Raw genomic sequence first — 20,375 nt, 5'->3', positions numbered from 1 at the left:
TGCAACCTAGTAGCAAGATAGTTCACAAACATGGGGGCATGATTAGTAACACCTTCATGTACAAAATTACAGTTGTCAATATTCATTCTACTCTCTTTACTATTATCATCCATGCTAACTTAATTTATATCTATGTTACTTTGTGCTTTGGAAACTTCAAAACTTTAGTTTCTACTTTCTTAACTTTTGAAAATTACCTCTCAAGCAGCTAGACCCATTGTTTAGAGACTGCTAATTGCAAAGAGTAGTGGAGAGGGTCTAATAGTGCTCTGCTGATATAGGTCTTGTTGAGCTTGCTAGTAGCTCAATAATTGCTAAGGCAAAGGCAAGCCCTGAAAGACTCCATTATTAAGTATATAGATTCCAATGATGTACGACAAACTTAGTTCATTCCAACCGGGATAATAAATCCATGTTCCACTTACCCTCTTGCAATGAACAGGTCCAACCTTTCATGGACAACTCAAGGACCTCTTTTCTAAACAAAGAACCAATAGCTCTAATACGGATGTAACAAAATATGTCTATAACATTGATTGTAGTGGAATTAAAGTAACAATAATGAGCATTTCCTTAAGAGAATTCTTAGAGAGCATAAGGATAGCACTTAATTAAAGGTAGTAAAATGAACATTGTACCTAGTTAACTTGGCATGAATAATACTTGTAAAAGAGAGATAATTATAGAAATTGACAACAATTGAGGACCGGATTTACTTGGAGCTGGTCCCACCTCCAAAAGGCTTTTGTATTATAGATTCTCCCATGAAGAGAGACTTGGTACAATACATAATTTGAGTTCCTTAAGACCTTGTTGATGACATGAATATGGTAAGCTTCATGCACCAATATTATGCCCATAACTGAATTGCAAATGAATTACTTGTCCTCGACCTCAATCCAAAGACTTCAAACACCTCCAAAGGTGGAGAGAGCTAGCAGGGAGTGAGGGAAGGCAAGAGGAAGAAGAAGTAGTATATGAAAAATAGGTAATTTCCTCACTATAGATTACTCTTGGATATTATCTTAGCATAGTAATATAGATGGTAGAGAAGAGGAGCATGCCATTGAGGGTTAACTCTTGGTTGAATTTGCATTCCATAGCCAAGAGGTATTGGTGTAGGAGAAGGAGATGGAGTTCTTGATCAACACAATGAGAGAAGTGTAAGTATATGTGGTTCAGTATGCCAAAAATGAGAGCCTCCTCTTGCTTGGTCGACCCCCCTCCCCTTCATGCAATTACTGATGCTTGCATCCTATTGGTTCATCCATGGCTTACCTAATGAGAGATAACAAGAAAGGTGTGTAGCCTTGTGAAAAGTGTCCTTATTTGCCCTTTAGAGAGAGCAATAATTATTTAAATTCTTTTGGACATCTAAATCAACTGGCCAATAGGAATTAAGCTAGCTTATGGGTTGCTTAATTCCCATTGGACCCCTTGGTAGACTGTCTAATAGGAATTAGGGGGATCTCATTTCTCATTGATTCTTTTAACAAACTTTTCTAGAATGTTCAAGCACAATTTACTCAATCTTAATTCTCATTGGTCCTTGCCATAGGCCATCCAATAGGAATTAGGCTTCATTGAGGGGAAACTTATCTAGGAGCCTCACATGTGTCCTGTACATGCCTTATGTGAAAAAGGGGAGCTATTGTAGTGTGTGTGTGTGTGTGTGTGTGTGTGTGTGTTTTCTCTCATCCCCTACAAAGAGAGCTCTCCCCATGCAAGTGGGAGTGTTCACTTGGCCACTTGCATCCAATTGGTGGCCATAGTCCAAAGTTTACAAAGGCTAAAAATACCTACCCATGGCAAGGCTTTAAAGACTGACCTTTGGAGGCTTTATTGAAGCTAACCCTAAGTTATTTAAGCTCCATTACCTGCTCATTGCTCTTTGGTAGACCATCTCCCTTTTGGACACTTAATGAGAGGTGAACTTCTCTCCCTTTTGGTCTCGTACTGAGATAGATCTAAAAGCACATATCTGTATTCTAACTCTTGTTCCCATTCATTTTCCCACATTGAATGATCAGTTCAAAATGAGAAAATCATTTGGGATAGTTAGATTTTGGATTGTATGACATAATGTGATCTAACTATTAAATCTCTTGTAGGAAAAATTCACTTTTCTTTTTATTAATCAAAAGTTTATTCTCTCTCAGAACTTGAAAGATTACCTAGTGATTTTCTCCATTAAGCGGTTGAATGTGGCCAGAGCAGTTGTCAAAGGCATGACAAGATATTCATGAAGACCAAATGTTGTGCAAAAAGCGTTCTTTAAGATATCTTCATTGACTACCCTTATCTGATGATAGCCACTTTTAATATCAATCCTACTGAAGTAAGTAGACCCTTGTAATTTATCAAATAGATCTTCTACCCATGGCCCAAAAAATCTATCCTTGATAGTGATTCTATCTTTATACAAATGGAGTCACGGTGTCCCTACAAAATACCAAAAAGCAACATATTGCAATACATAAAACACACAAAACCACTTACCTCGTAAATCCCATAGCACATAATCAATATCATATGCAAACATAGAGAGACAAAGAGCGATAAAGAGTAAGCGAGAATGCACAGGCACACCTCCTAGAGTGGAGTGCTACGCTGGCACAACAAGAGAGGAGGGAGGAGAGGAGAGAAGGAAGACACAGACACTCAGTGCAATCTCCCCCTGTGCAAGAGTGACCATTTCCCTCATCGTTAATGCCCGAGGATGCCCGACAACTGGTGTTGTCTAAGAGAGTGTTGCACAATTCTTTAAAGAGATTTGTCCAAGTCCGTCTTCTTAGCATCAATTCCTTGTGATACAGCTTGGTCATTGGTCATCGATGAAAGCTTACATTCCCTTGTCAAGTCCTAAAGAAAAATAAGGTTGCACTATGTAAATTGCAGATAACCTCTTAGCAAGAAGCGAAGTCTCCTTTATCCATGATCCCTCATGGAGATCAATGGTGCACAGTGCAAACACTCTCTCTCTTCAACGACTGCACACTTGACTCTTGAGTATGACAAGCGGGGATGGGATCTTTTTCCAAACGATGTAGAGAGTGAGTATGTCAGTGGAGGAAATATTGCAGAAGCTGAACTCTTTGTACTGGATCTGGTCGCCAAAGAACGTGCTCTTGTGAAGAAGGATTTTCTAAATACACCAAGTGGCTGTCTCCCTGTCAATGATGCAACTTCCATACATGCTGTTGCAAAGTCCAAAAACACGGTTACATCCAAGGTCTCCACCACCAAAAAGTATAAGAGGCAACAGAAGAAATAAAGACAAGTTGGACACAATATGGTAGGCATGGAGTGGGCATTGGAAGCTACTGCATGCAAAAGCAAGGGTGATGGTGGGTGGTGAGGGTTCCGGGAGTCGTTGGGAGGGGTGGTTGTGAGCTAGTGACAATCTTGTTGGCATGAGTTTGTCCATTGAAAAGGAGTGGCAGAATGTGAGAAAATCTTTGCATACAGGTGGTTGGTACTGCAGCAACAAGGGGTAGAGAAAGAGAGAGAGAGAGAGAGAGAGAGAGAGAGAGAGAGAGAGAGAGAGAGAGAGAGAGAGAGAGAGAGAGAGAGAGAGAGAGAGAGAGAGAGAGTTAAATTACTGCACTGTTAGCTGGAGGAGGAGGAAGAGAGAGAATTATTTATGGCGGCCATAGTGTGTGTGAGTAGGTGCTTGTTGATGAGAGAGAGAGAGAGAGAGAGAGAGAGAGAGAGAGAGAGAGAGAGAGAGAGAGAGAGAGAGAGAGAGAGAGAGAGAGAGAGAGAGAGAGAGAGAGAGAGATCATTGAGCTATAAACTACAGAGGATTGCATGCCGGCTAGTAGTGAGTGGGAGGAGAGGTAGAGATAGAGAGAGATCAGATGGGGTGTTGGTGCCAACATAAAACAAGGGGGAGAGAGAGTCAAATAGGCTGTTGCTAGAGGAGGGGAAAATGTGTTTTTAACTAGTGCACTCAAATTATTGCTTCTTTCTGATTCATGAACATTACAACTCTATGATTGGTCTACTTGGTCGTGCAGGCCAGCTCAACACGATCGTCATTGTGCTCAAGCTACTGCGTTTTCAACCTGATCTTGTGACTTGGTATGTTATATTAGATGCTAGTTGAAAGTAAAGGAGCCTAGAACTTGGTAGGCATGCCTTTGAAAGTGTGGTAGGGTTGAGCAACAAAGAAATTGCATCCTACAAGCTAATGCTAACCATGTATGTAGAACTTGATGATGAAGAATAAGAATTGATTGACTGGTAAACATGACAGTAGATGATGACTTGTAAATGAGCTTTGCACCTTTGCAGTGCCTGGTATCACCCTTTTTGATTCATTCACAACATTGGAATTGCTTAAGATTCTGAGTAGATAACGAGTCCAAAATCGTGCCAATTTCATCAACTTATGCTAACACATCTCAGATCACTTCTTTCTTCAACAAGCCTTCTTCTACTTTCCATGCTAATCTAACTTACTAAACTCTAATCTAATTATCATTATTATTATTATTTTGGTTCTCTTTCAGTGTTATAGAGCTCTCTTATTGTTTTCTACTCTAGGAACATGTAAACATATAATTTTGCTTAGATTTATCTCTACAGGGATATATTATACCAAGCAAGAAAAAAAAGAAAAAATAAAGCAAATCAGCATAGAGAAGAAAGAAGATTTAGCTCGGCTATGTTTCGTGTTTTCAATTGAGCTCTCTATAGCTATGATTGTATTTCCAATAATGTAGCCATAGCTCTAATACCGTGCATTGCTACAAACGGAGGCACAATATCCATGCAAAATACCAAAAAACAACATATTGCAATCCCAGTGCAACACACTAAACTACTTACTTGGAATATCCGATAGCAAATAATCAACGTCACACGTGAACATAGTGAGACAGAGAGCGAGAACATGTAGGCGCACCTCCTAGAGAAGAGTGCTATGCCGGCACAATGGGAGAGGAGGGAGGAGTGGAGAGAAGGAAGACATAGACATTGTGGACTCCTACAAACGGAGGCACTATGTCCATGCAAAATACCAAAAAAACAACATATTGCAATCCTAGTGAAACACACAAAACTGCTTACTTGGAAAATCCGGTAGGACATAATCGACATCATACGTGAAATAGTGAGATAGAGAGCAAGAACATGTAGGCACACCTCCTAGAGAGGAGTTCTATGCCGGCACGATGAGAGATGAGGGAGAAGAGGAGAGAACAAAGACGTAGACACTGGGTGAAATCTCCCCCCCATGCAAGAGTGACCATTTCACTCTTGCACGTATTTACTTTATGGATTTCTTTAATGGTCAAAGTAAGTACAAACTGATCGGTCAATCATAAATGGCCAAAGCTCATAAAGAGCACTTGAATCATAAAATGTACATAAACTATATATCCTTTCGCATAGTCCAATAATTGTTGATGCTTTTTCCGCCTGTGAGCTACAATAAATAGGTAATTATCAATTTCATTACACATTTAGTGCTCTATATTCGACATACGATATTTGTCGTCTTTCTTTTGGACTAACAGGCTCATGAACAAAATGGTGAAGAGCTAGGCCTCACCATCCCCTTTTCTACCTATTCATGAACTTGCCTCATGATCTCCTCTTGTTGAGCTTGTGACTCTCAATAAGTAGGCTTATTAGGTGGTGGGCTTCTTGGTACAATCTCTAGGGATATCATCAATAAAAACATCTTGGATTTTACTTGAGAAAGTAGAAAACTCTAATTCCTCTTGATTGCGACCATTTTTATCTAGGAGAACATTAGGATCATTTAGGGATTCCTTAGAAAAAATTATGTACGCAAAAATTGTGCTTTTCATTGACATATCAAAAGCAAGCGTATTTACTGTCAGAGTGTGCAACAGAAGGTGAGAGAGAGAAAGAGACAATGGCACGAGAGAGAGAAGAGACATGACATGAGACAGATGGTGGAAAGGCTAGCAGCCCAATAGCTCCAGATGGCTACATGATGATGAGACCATACAAGACAATGAAAAAGAGGGTTTCCCCCCTCCTATATATAGAAGAATAGGGGCTGGTCAGGCAATAATCATCAATATAGCCCAATGACCTAAAAAATATGAACCTCCAATATAAATGGGGGATATGTGACCAAAATAGGTCTAAAGTGGGAAATGTGACGAACAACCCTAAGTGTGCTTGAGATCTCTGTCCAGCAAGTGTACGGGTGGCCAACACACAACCAAGGGCCAGTGCATGTTGTCAGGTATTTTTTGGATAAGCATGAAGTTACTGATTCATGCTAAAAATCTTGCCCACTAGCCTCGTGTATATATGTGTACATAGCCATACGAGTTTTGGAAGTGGCTCTATAAAAATTCATGTACAAAGGTTGATTTTGCTAATCTTGAATGTTGATGTTTTGGGTTGTTCAAGACTCCAAAATATGGTTTTTAATAATTATTTTCAGCCATGCTTTATAGCTTGTGTATCGGACTTGTACATCATGAGTTATGAGCATCCAAAGCATGCCGTCTTAACTTAGAAGGTGATTGCAGGTGCATGCGAGAACGGAAACTAGGCCAACATGGGGGTCTAAGATTAGAAATGCTAAAGCTTTATATTTTTGGAGATAGCCGAGGTGATGGGCTTCGAGCCGTGTGTTACGCTGTGTCATTCGGTGATCGGAGCAGCAAGGTATGCCTCGGGGAAAATTGTCCAAGAAGTCCTCTCATGATTTGGGAGAAGCTGTGAATTTTTGGGGGAAGTTGGGGAGCTTGGGGAGAGTTGCCATGTGGCATGGAAAGAGGAAAGGGGAAAGTGGAGGGTACATAGGGCACTTTGGGAGCCCATTATGGTGTATCAAAGGTGAGAGGAGCTCTCTCAAGGCTTGGCTATGGGGACTCGTGGGCTCATGGGGAAGTGCATGGTGAAATTTTCAATCCACACCAACTGCCTAGGTGCCTGGCCTCTTTTTTTGGTCCCTGGACACTTGCCCCCACCCCATTCCTTGGTCAAAGGGTCACCAACATGTCATTTTTCACCCAAAAAAGGCCAAAATTGGACCAATTAAAAGGTGCCCAAAGAGAGAACCATGTCGGATAAGAGGAGAGAGAAAATTCCCTGGGATAAGAGCCAAAAAATAACCCTTTTTAATAGCTTCAATTCCCTGCACACCCTTTTTCCTAACAGAGACTAGCTTTTTTGGAGCTTTTGAGAGATACCCCAACTTCAAAAGCTTGTAACTCTCTCGTTTGTTGTCAAAATCAAGAATATGGATACTCTATGGAGGTCTAAGCAACACAAGATTCATCTTTATGGTCTTGGTTTTCATCAAGTTTAATCATGGTTTGGGTTAGGATTGTTTCCCGCCCGCTGACTTTACAGGTGTTCAACATAGGTGTTTTTAGCAGCTTTATGGTGTTTCCTTCCGACGGTGTGGTGTGTACAAGGCTATAGAGGTTCTTGTTTTCCTTCTTGTTTTCATGCTAACATTGTTTTGGTGACCCCACGGAGGAGCAAGTGCTCCTATGCTCCAATTCCTATGAAATATGTCTATTATGTAGGTAGTGAATGTAAAAGGGATGTGGATCCTTATGGACAACCGCCTATGTATGTGCAAATTGTGGACAACACTTGAGGTGGTCGTATAATTGGATTGTAGCCTTTAGAGGGTCGTGATTTTTTGTGAAGCCAAGCTCTGGGGGCTGGGTTACCCATTGTGAGGTGGATTAGGTACTGGAGCGATCCATCAACATCCCTTGAGTTTTTGATGTCACATATGTATATAACCCGGTCCCCAGAGCTTGGCTAATGAAAATATACACATGTTTATTAAAAAGTTGGAAGTCAATTGCTTGTTGTGCAATATACTAGACCAAGCTATATTGTTGCGGCTGCTGCGATATAGTTTGCAGGATGAGGCAAAAGTTTGGTTACACAATTTTGAGGAGTTGATGCAGGCACAAAATCCAGGAGTGGTTTTGGACTGTAATTGTGTGAAGCAAGCTTTCCTGGCATAATACTGATCCATCGAAGTACTTGATGAAGTTTGGCATGAAATTTTGGGGTACACTTAGAGGTCTAATCAAAGTGTTGATGATTTTGACATGCAAGTCACCCATTTATGGGATAGATGGGCCCGGGCTTTGGGAAACGAGATCCCTCCATCCACGTTAAAGAAGGATCATTTTGTGACAAACCTAAAAGAAAAAGTTTGAAGTTCAAATTTGAGCTAAAAAGACCCATCACCTTCGAGGAGGTAGTCACCATTGCTAGAGAGAAAGAATGGAAAGCTCAAAGGCTTAATGAATACGGGAAAGCGGTCCCTGAGCAAAATAATGGGGGCCAAAAGGAGGAGAGTCAGGCAAAAGCTGGAGGCGAACCTATTCAAAGGGATGCTAATATCAAACAATTACAATGCAAGAAATGATGACCATGATGCAAGAATTACGACTTAGTGTTCTTGGTGGTGGAGGTGGTCGTGGTTGTGGAAATGGTAGAGAAATGGCTCAGGCATTTGAAGCTCAGCCTAATGCAAATGCTGGTCGTAGACAAGGTGGTTTAGAGCCACAAAGGAGGTTCATCCCCACTTGTTATAATTGTGGTGAACTTGGTCATATTAGCACTTATTATTCAAAGCCATCAAGGATGGGAGGGGATATGTTTCCACTTCCTCATTAGATTCCTAACAGAGCTAATGATTATGCATTGGATATGTGGGGAGATCAAGGTACTGGACAAGAAAATCAATCTTCAACTTCTGGTGGTCATGTGTGTGTTGTGCGAGTAGAAAAGAAAGAAGCAGATGTGTTGCTAGTAGGCAAAAGAGAGAGGGAAGGGTATGCAGCACCAGGGCCTAGCAGAAAGAAAGGGAAGGAGACAGAGGGTGAAGATGCGAAAGCCAAGAGAAAGAGAAAGCCTCGTAGACAATTTGAAGTGGCGGATTTACCATTGGGAGAAGGCCAAACAGCTTACACTTTAAAGGAAGACTTGATTGGGAGGAAAGTAGATTGTACTTTTGGACAGTTGACGAACATGGTGCCCAAACTTAAAAGGCAACGGAAGTCATTACTGAATTTGGAAAAAGAGCCAAAGCATGGACAAGTCAGAGTGTTGTCTGTGGGAGAGTTACCCGACATCTGTCTTGTGATGAACGCTTGACACAAAGGTGTGGGCATAGGAGAAGCCTACATTGATGGAGGTGCTCAAGTTTGTGTGATCACACAGTCATGTGTTGAGAGACTGGGTCTCATTACTTGCAGAAGCTCTGGGTTTTGGATTCAACTAGCAAACCATGTCAAAGTGAAATTGTTGAAGATGATGAAACAGGAAACAGAAGGAAGACAACAACTCAGACTAGGAAGAAGATGGAGAAGGAGAAGACACAGAGCTTGCGTACGAGATCTCTGTAGTTTGTCTCTCTGTATTGGAATAATAGTGTATATACAAACTCAGAGCTACAAAGCTTATATGAAACCCTAAGAGATAAGGTGTCCTTTCACACCAGATGTCCAAGGGGAAAAACCCAGTGGGAGAAAAGTGCCCCTGGTGAAGCGCATATACACACTAACACTACTACATGTCTACAAATCCCCCCTGTAGTGATAGTGTGAATCCGTACAAGGTAGCAGATCATCATGTGTATGAGAGTAAGCCCAAAGCTTTTTGGAAAGCTTCAAACTTTTCTCGTGATAACGCCTTCGTAAATAGATCTGCAATGTTATCCTGTGTAGGACAGTAAGTTAGTGTGATCTCCCCTGCATGTAGCCTTTCCCTGACATAGTGGTAGTGAACCTCTATGTGCTTTGTTCTTGCATGAAATACTGGATTCCTTGCAACTGCCATAGCACTCTGACTGTCAGTGAAAATGGTAATGGGTGCCTGTTGACACTCACAAAGATTTGCCAATAACCTGCGTATCCATACACAATCAACTGTTGCCGTGAAAGCTGCCCTGTACTCAGCTTCACAAGTTGATGTAGCCACTGTGGGTTGCTTCTTGCTTAGCCAAGATATACATGCATTTCCCAAGAAAAAACAATTTCCACTTGTGGAATGTCGTGTGTCAAAATCACCAGCCCAATCTGAATCGCTGTAACCAAGAAGCTGCATAGAACTGTGCTTTCCATACATATCCCCCCTTGGAAAGAACATGGCAAGATTAGGGGTACCTGAAAGGTAACGAAGTATGCGCTTCACAGCCTGCCAATGATGCATACCTGGGCTGTGCATAAATCTGCTTGCTTGTGAAACCCCAAATTGAATGTCTGGACGAGTGTTGCCTGCCAAATATATCAAGCAACCAACAGCTGCTGCATAAGTATGTACATCAAAAGGTTCTCCAGCATCGTGCATGCTCAACTTTGATCCAGTTTCTACAGGTGTAGAGATTGGTTTACAATTTTGCATACCAAACTTGTCCAAAATTTTATGCAAATATTTTGCCTGCAACATGTATATGCCATCCTCTGATTGCACAAACTGAATACCCAAGTAATAATGTAGCAAACCAAGATCAGACATCTCAAAGGTTTTTCTCAAAGCATCTTTAAACGCTTCAATTTCATCTGCAGTATGGCCTGTAAGAAGCATATCATCCACATAAAGTGTTAGCATAATGAGAACTCCATCTCTCTTTTTGACATACAAAGTACTTTCTGTTGGACTATTCTGAAATCCCTGGCCAATCAAATAAGTATGTATCTTCTCATACCATGCTCTTGGAGCCTGTTTGAGACCATACAAAGCTTTACGCAATCTACATACCTTTTGCTCTTGACCTTTTACAATAAAACCACTTGGTTGACTTACATAAACTTCTTCCTGCAAATCACCATTCAAAAAAGCAGTTTTGATATCCAACTGATGCACTTTCCAACCATGATGAGGAGCAATTACAACTAGTGATCTAACTGTGGACGCACGAGAAGTAGGAGCAAAGGTTTCATCATAATCTATGCCTTTCTGTTGCGCATAGCCTTTTGCCACAAGCCTTGCTTTGTACCTGTCAACAGTACCATCTTGTTTCCTTTTTACCTTAAAAACCCACTTTGTACCAATAGGCTTTTTACCTGTAGGCAAGTCCACTAGATCCCATGTATGATTCTTATGAATAGAATCAATTTCTTACTGCATAGCATCTTTCCACTGAACACACTCTAAAGCTTGTTCAAATGAATCAGGCTCATCTGCATCACAAAGAGTGCTAAAGCAAGCCAAATCTACTTGCTCTCTGCCAAAAGTAGTACCAGCACGTGTTTTTCATGGCAACAGTGCATCCAACTTGCTATCCTACAAAGTTTTCTGAACCCATTTAGGCAAGGTTCTTTCTTCCCTGAGAACTTCTTGCTCTTCACGCACAATTTCCTCTACATCATGAGGTGTCACATGCTGATCAAAAGATTGATCAAGATTATCAACCTGTTGTGATTCTTGATTCTCCACAAAAGAAGGAAGAAAACCTTCAAATACATCATGTGTCTGCATATGCGGTACATCAAAAGCAACCATAGGTTGAGCAGTAGTTTCTGCAAAAATTACATCACAACTTTCAAAAATCTTGTTTGTAGCAGGATTGTAAAGTCTATAACCTTTACTTCCACTACTGTACCCCACAAATATACATTTGATTGCCTTATCATCAAGCTTCCCACGTAACTGCTGAGGGATGTGAGCATAAGCAAGACAACCAAAAACACGAAGATAACTGACTGAAGGTTTTCTGTCATACCAAGCTTCATATGGAGCAATGGTCTTCAAGGCACGAGTAGGACACCTGTTCAAAACATGTGCTGCACAAGCAACTGCCTCCATCCATAGCTTATGAGGCAAACTCTTAGCCTTGAGCATACATCTAGCCGTCTCCATTAAAGACCTTTTCTTCCTTTCTGCAACACCATTCTGTTGTGGTGTGTATGGCATAGTGCATTGGTGTTTAATGCCTTTCTTTCCCAAAAAATCCTTAAATGCACCTGACATGTATTCACCTCCTCGATCGGTACGAAGAGTCTGTACTTTGCAACCTGTTTCATTTTCAACCATGGCGACATAATGTTGAAAAACTGCAAACACATCTGACTTTGCTTTGAGTGGATACACCCAACAAAACCTGGAAAAGTCATCAATGAAGGTCAAAAAATAAAGGCTGTTTCCTATAGATGGCGTCCTCATAGGACCACATACATTACTGTGTACAAGCTGCAACTTTCGTGTCGCTCTAACTGAACCATCCTGCGAAAATGCAAATTGTGCATCTTTCCAAGAACGCAACCTTCACATACATGTCTTGGTGGCATCTCCAATAAAGACAAATCATGCACCATATTATGACGTTGTAAAGTCATCAAACTGCCATAACTAACATGCCCGAATCTAGCATGCCACAACTCAGCATCCTGCATGGCCTGAGTCTTTGTTTCTGTAATACATACCTGAATCTGCTTTTCATAATGATCTAGCACAAATAGTCCATTTTCCAGCGTACCTATAGTGATAAGAGAATAACCATTCTCTCGATCTCGTACAACACATCTGTCATCCTCAAAAATGACCCAAAGACCATTTTTTGCAAGAGAGGATACAGACAACAAATTCTTCTTGATCCCTCGAACATATAAGAAATCTGGCACGCATAAATCTGAACCATCTGAAATGGTAATCAAAATCTTACCAACGCCTTTGATTGGATAAGAAGCATTATTTGCACATGTCACCTTCTTTCCTGCTGGAGCTGCATCCAATGAACAAAACAAATCCTTCCTTGAAGTAATATGCCTGGATGCACCACTATCAAAGTACCAAATCATTTGTGTCTTGTCAACACTGTAAGCAGAAAAATCTGAACATACTACAAAAGCATAAGAATCCTGCATAAAGTTTGTAGACTCTTCTTTAGCTGTAGAAGAATCACCAGAAGCTGAAACAACCAAACTTGACTCTTTCTTCTTTTCTTTAGCAATTCGCTTTTTACACTCACTAATGTAGTGACCAGGTTTCTTGCAGTAGTGACATTTACCTTTCTTCTTGGACTTGTCGGAATCACCTTTAGACTTCTCTGAATACTGTCCTGCACCAGACTTGGAGTAATGAGCACTCTCTTTACCCTTGTTCTTGTTCTGTACAACAAGAGCATGATCCATACCATCCACCTGTAAAGACTTGTTCTTACGTGATTGATCTTCCTGCAATAGCAAAGCCACTAACTCTTCAAAATGAAGAGGCTCAGGATTAGCTCGTAAAGACAGAGTCAAAGAAGTCTGAAAAGTCAAATAAGATGGTGGTAGTGAATTGAGTGTTTTGGAAACCAAGTCCTTCTCTGGAATCACTTTATCAATGCTAAGCAATTGCTCTTTAAGATCCCTGATTTTTGTAAGATGCTCGACGATATCGTCACCTTCGTCCATCTGTATTTTGTCAAGTTGTTTCTTCAAAAACTCTATTCTGGCAGCGTTTCTTCCTCCAAACATAGCTTGCAGAGTGTTCCAAGCATCCTCAGAAGTTCTGCAAGATTTGATATGTGGTGTGATTGTCCTCTTTATGGTTAAGGCAATCACAGCCATAGCCTGTGCATCTTTAGTATCCCATCTCTTTTGCTCTGCAGTGACTTGTGAGGGTCCTGCACCAACAGCTGCACCACGACCAGGCATGGCAGGTGCAATGCTACATGGATGAACTTCATCTCCAGATACATAATCCCACAATCCTTTACCAACCAAAACATTTTTGGCCATAAAAGACCAAAGAGAATAGTTGGTACCATCCAATTTGTCTTCGGATGTAAACGCACCAAAAATCTCTTTCTCCGTAGATTGAGCCATACTGTGGATGCACACAAGAGAGCAAAAGAACCTCCAAGAGATTCACAAATCTCCTCTCCATTCCAAGAAAAACTCTACACAAAATCTCAGCACAAAGCTAAGACAAGCTGCTTCCCAAAAGAACTGTTTACCTGAAGAAAATCTGTCAAAAAGCACACCCTCTTGATCTAAACGCCTCCGAAAAGTAACTTCTGCTACGCTGCTCAGAACAAAATTCTGAGGGCTCGAACGGCTTCAAAAGGGGGGTAAAACTTCAGGTCGCCTGCTCAGAATACTCCCGGAACGTCAAGGATGCTCCCACGAGCAAATTTTCCGAAAACTGCCTGAAAACTGCGATTGCGCGCGCGGACGTGAAAACGCAAGTAGAGGCTTTGGAAATCACCTTGCTCTGATACCAATTGTTGAAGATGATGAAACAGGGAACAGAAGGAAGACAACAACTCGGAGTAGGAAGAAGATGGAGAAGGAGAAGACACAGAGCTTGCGTACGAGATCTCTGTAGTCTGTCTCTCTGTATTGGAATAATAGTGTATATACAAACTCAGAGCTACAAAGCTTATATGAAACCCTAAGAGATAAGGTGTCCTTTCACACCAGATGTCCAAGGGGAAAAACCCAGTGGGAGAAAAGTGCCCCTGGTGAAGCGCGTATACACACTAACACTACTACATGTCTACAGAAATTTTTGGGAACGATCAAGAATTTGGAAGTCAAAGTCTTTAACGTGAAGGTTATGGTAAACTTTCATGTTATGCCAGCTGTTCTGGGAGCCTTTCCTCTCATTTTGGGACAACATTGGTTGAGAATTGTGGGTTCCGTGCAAGATTGGTGTAAGGGCATAATCGATGTGCATGACAAGAAGGGTGAAAAGAGAGTGTTTGATATGACTACCAAACAGCCTATGGAACTTAAAGATGTGAGTGAGAATGATAAGTCCGAAACTACCAGTGATGATAGTTTTGAAAACTCAAAAAGTAGCACTACTTCAAGTTCCATTGATGAGGATGAAGTGTCATTCTTGTTGTTGGATGAGGAATGGAAAGAAATTAGTGAAGTGTTGCAACTATCAGGGAATATAAATGCTTCAAGCCGTTTAGAGAAACTTGAAGAGTTGATGCAACCTGAATAGGAACTACCAGTCAAGAAAGAGTTGATTCAAAATATGCTGAGTACTGATTTGACACAAGGAGAAAGAAGGGAGTACTTAGCAATGTTGGACAAGTTTCCAATTCTTTTCATTACCTCATATTAGGAAATAAGGGGTTTTGTTGGGGATCCTATGAAGATCGAGCTACTTGAAGGGGCAAAGACAATACAACATAAATTAAGAAGGATGGGTAAGGAACAGATGAATTCTTTAAAGAAAGAAGTGGATAAGCTTTTGGATGCAGGGTTCATTGTGCCAGTGGATAATGCTAAATGGGGAGCCCTGTAGTAGTCACCCCAAAGAAAGATGGGTGTTAAAGAGTTTGTGTAGATTACAAGCCACTAAATGCGGTGACCAAGAAAGATCCTTACCCTTTGTCTTTTATTGATCAATTGTTAGATGTAGTGGCTGCTTTTGAGAGATACAGTGTCTGTGATGGGTATTCAGGATACTTTCAGCTTATCCTTGCTCTTGAAGACCGAAAAAAGGCTACTTTTATCATGCCATGGGGTTGTTTCTGCTTTTGCTGCCTTCCTTTTGGGTTGACAAATGGGCCTGGAGCTTTTGAAAGGAAAGTGGATTGGGTCCTTACCCCATTCCTTGGAAAGTTTGTCAAAGGGTTCATAGATGTTTTCTATATATAAAGTTCAAGGAAAGAGCATGTTCAAAAGCTTGAAATGACTTTTGACAGGTATGATGAATGCGGGGTTCGGCTAAACCCTAAAAATTGTCATTTGGCACAGCCACAAGTGAAGCTTCTTTGGCATGTTATTTCAGAAAATGGGATTGAAACAGATCCATAAAAAGTGGAGGCTTTGCTATTACTGTCATCTCCAAAAGATACTAGACAGTTGATCACTTTTATATAGAAAGTTAAATATCTGTCTCACTTCATACCCTTGGCATCGCAGCTACTATATCCATTGTAGAAAATAGTCAAGAATGATTCCTTGGAATTGTCTCATGACTGTGATGAGGTTTTTGACAAAGTTAAAGAGGTTTTGAGTACGTTACCTATTATGCAAGCTCCTGATTGGGAAAAAGAATTTTATGTCAACCCATCAGTCGGAGATGGTGCTATTGGAGCTATGTTATTGCAAAGGAGGAAGGAATCTCTTTATATGAGGCCTGTTCATTATGCTAGCAGAGTGAAGACTCCTCATGAAAGAGACTTTCCTAAAATTGAATTGGTGATGACCAGTATGGTTTATTCTTGTAGATGATTCAGACACTACTTGTTGCAAGGGTTACCATCTTCTAAAAAGTATGCGTTCATAAGGAAAGCCAAGAAATATAAAATTCTTGATGATGTGATTTACATGAAAGGAGGTGATTTGGTTTTGCGTCGTGTACCTTGAAAAGAGGATATTTACAAAATCCTGGAAGAAAATCATGAGGGATCTTGTGGAGGCCATTTTGCTATGAAGATCATGTTGCATAAGGTCTTGCTAGAAGGTTATATATGGCCGAGTATTCAATGGGATGTTAATCATTGGTGCAAGTTGTGTTTGCCTTGTCAGAGGATGGGAAAGAGAATTTTGAAGCCTGAATTGCGAAAGACAATTTTAGCTTTTGAAGTGTTTGAGAAATGGGGTCTTGATGCCATTAGACCCTTACCTATGACTAGCAAAAAAAATGCTTACATCTTGACTGCAGTGGATTATTTGTCACGATGGGCAGAAGACAAGGCTGTCAAACAGATCGATTACCAGTAAAGAGATGGGAAAATTTGTTTATGAGTACATATTTTGCAAATTTGGTGTGCCACTAGAGATACTTTTGATAGAGGACGAGGATTTAGAGGAGAGATGTTTGATTTCTTATGCGAAAAGCTCAATATACAGCATAGGTACAGTTCTCTCTATTATCCACAATGCAATGGATTTAATGAAAGGTTCAATGGAGAGTTGATAAAGATCTTGACAAAGATGACTCAGACACATGGGAAGACTTCGGATTCAGAGTTGTCTTGTGCATTATGGGCCTATAGAATTTTTATCAAAACAAGCACAGGATTTTCCCCTTACCACTTGGTTTACGGCAAGGAAGCTTTATTGCCAATTGAAGTGGCAACTCCTACTCTCAAGTTGTTGTCATTGGAAGATGAGGAGCAAACAAATGCATGGGAGAAAAGGTTATTGGATTTACAATGCTTGCAATTGGATAGAGTTTTAGCTTTGAGATACTATGAGGAAGCGTCAAGAAAGGCTCAGCTAAAAGCCAATGAATGCGTAGAGGATAAGAAAATTGAAAAGGGTGATTTGGTGTTGCGCTACAATAGTAAGTTGGACAATACCTTTCAAAAGAAGTTTCAAATCAAACGGGAAGGTCCTTTTACTGTTGTAAACAAACTTGAAAATGGCACATATCAGTTGTTGGCAGACTTAAATGGTGCACAGCATAAGTATCGTGTTAATGGTTATAGATTGAAGAAGTATCTGCCACGTTTAATGACAATTGTGACTGATAAAATGCTATCAATAGAAGGAGACAATTTGGAGCCATCTAAAAATGTGGATGAGGTTTCTGGGGATAAGATGCAATAGTTATTCACCCTAGGAACCTCTGCTTGTCATGAATGACTAAGCAGGCTAGGGGGGGGTTGACAAGTTATGTCAATAATTTTTTGGACAATCATGAAGTTACTAATTCATGCTAAAAAGCTTGCCCACTAATCTCGTTTATATATGTGTACATAGCCCTACGAGTTTTGGAAGTGGTTCTGTAAAAATTCATGTACAAAGGTGTGATTTTGCCAAGATTTAATGTTGATTTTTTGGGTTGTTTGAGACTCCAAAATATGATTTTTATTAAGTATTTTTAGCCATGCTTTATATCTTGTGAATCGAACCTGTACATCAAAATGAGTTATGAGCATCCGAAGCGGGCGGTCTCAACTTTGAAGGTGATTGCAGGTGCATGCAAGAAGGGAAACTAGGCGAACTTGGGGGTCTAAGATTATATATTCTGAAGTTTTATATTTTTGGAGATAGCATGAGTGATGGACTTTGAGCCACGTGTTACGCTGCGTCATTCTGTGACCGGAGCAGCAAGGTATGCCTCGGGGAAAATTGTCCAAGAAGTCCTCTCATGCTTTGGGAGAAGCTGTGAATTTTTAGGGGAAGCTGGGGAGGTTGGGGAGAGTTTCCATGTGGCATGGAAGTAATCCCACATGGGAAGAGGAAAGGGGAAAGTGGAGGGTACATAGGGCACTTTGGGAGCCTGATATGGTGTATCAAAGGTGAGAGGAGCTCTCTCAAGGCTTGGCTATGGGGGTTCGTGGGCTCATGGGGAAGGGGATGGAAAAATTTTCAGTCCACACCAGCTGCCTAGGTTTTTGGCCTCTTTTTTTGGTCCCCAGACACTTGCCCCCACCCCATTCCTTGGTCAAAGCATCACCGCGACAGGTCATTTTTCACCCAAAAAAAGCCAAAATTGGACTAATTAGAAGGTGCCCAAAGAGAGAACCATATCGGCTAAGAGGAGAGAAACTTCCTTGGCATAAGATCCAAAAGATACCCCTTTTTAATAGCTGCAATTCCTTGCACACCCTTTTTCCTAACAGAGACTAGCTTTTTTGGAGCTTTTGAGAGATACCCCAACTTTGAAAGCTTGTAACTCTCTCGTCTGTTGTTGGAATCAAGCATATGGATACTCTATGGAGGTTTGCATGACACAAGCTTCATATTTATGGTCTTGGTTTTCATCGATTTTAATCATGGTTTGGGTTAGGGCTGTATCCTGCCCGACTTTATAGGTGTTCGACGTATGTGTTTTTAGCAGCTTTATGGTGTTTCCTTCCAACGGTGTGGTGTGTGCAAGGCTATAGAGGTTCTTGTTTTCCTTCTTGTTTGCACACTAACAACGTGAGTGGTGAGGAGCTTGTAGGTAGTGGGCAAAGCATCTGGAGATGAAGAAAATCTAACACCCCTCCCCAACAACAGATGCGGAGAAGCTGTCAAGGAGAATGCAACACGCCTGGTAAATTTGGAGAAGATGTAAATCCGAGAGAAAAGGATGAGGAGCGCGAGCCAAACAACATGACAATCCATACAACACCAATCTGATGATGACCAAGGGTTAGGAAACTTTGATCAAGTTGCACAAGGAAGCTGATGGAGTGGCAAACTACGGAATAAATTGTTGAAGAGGATTTATATGAGGAAGTAACCTAAGATGAGCATCCAATAGCCCATTGGTGATGATCACCAATATGAGGGAGGAACCCAATGAAGCAGCAAGAGACAAGACATGGGGACCCCCACTAAAGACGAGGACTCTGACCAAGAGGAGAGGAAAATCTGCCGAGGTGGGAAACCGGTAGCATATCCAAGTCAATCAAGCTCTAGCAGATGAGGGAGGAAGAGAAAGAAAAAAGAGGCTCAATAGGGAAGGCATCTTCCACCATAGTAGACAAGATGACACGATAAGCAATCCATCCATGTAGAGATTTGCAATATTTGCAATATTTTGGGAGAAGATTCATCTCAAGGGTCTATATAAGCTGCAATATGAGATGTCGTTCCATGGCAGAAACACAATATCGGACAAAAGAGTCAGAGGAGATCCTGGGGAAAGTTAACGTGTGGGAGCACATCCACCACCGGGGTCTGGACAAAAAAATCCAAGAGAGAGTCTGCAAGTGCAAGTCGTGAAGACACGCAACATAGGAGCACTCCCCCCCTGGGAAAGTAATGGAATGTGGTGAGGTAAAGGATGGTTGAGAGGATGCATCAAGAAGAATGACTGGTGTTGTAGAATTCATAGCCTCAGAGTAGACCAGCAAAGTAAGGAACATCCATGAGGTCTTCATCGTGTAAGTAGTGCATAGGTATATCCAAACTGCAAGTGGAGGAGCGACACGGCCAAGAAAAAGCAAGGAAGAGGCTCTACCATAGAGAGGCAAGGCAAAAGATCCACCATGAAGCAGTGTGCCATAAGAGACCATGTAATCATCTAGATGCCAAAGGATACTCATATCTAGGAGTACATGTCCAAAGAAGTGTCTGACGTGCCAAGAGACACATGTCTATCATATAGAGAACCAATGAAGGAGGTGGACAGGGCAATCCCAAATAGAGAGACAACAATCAAGGGAGAAGGAGGGATGGTTACTAAGGAAGAAGTAGTGATGGAAATCACAAGAAACATCCACATACGTACTTGTACCATTCGAATCTCCTACATCTTCTCAAGGACGAGAGAGCCTCGAGGAGGGAAGATCTGCAATGTCGAGAGGGATCCACTCATTGTTGCAGAACCTATATTTGAGTTCACATCTCAATGTCGAAGAAGGAGAAAAGCTGAAATGAGATCTAGAAACACACCATGTAAGCGCCACACCGGTGCGGGTAGGGGGTAAAGACCTGTGAATCAAGAAGGGAATCCAAGAAGTCACTAATGAGGCCAGGGTGAGGTGATGTCCATGCCAAAAAATTGTAGCAAAAGAG

The sequence above is a fragment of the Adiantum capillus-veneris genome, chromosome 5, assembly GCF_014529385.1.
Source record: "Adiantum capillus-veneris isolate H3 chromosome 5, ASM1452938v2, whole genome shotgun sequence".
Lineage (NCBI taxonomy): Eukaryota > Viridiplantae > Streptophyta > Polypodiopsida > Polypodiales > Pteridaceae > Adiantum > Adiantum capillus-veneris.
This window is presented reverse-complemented; position numbering follows the sequence as displayed.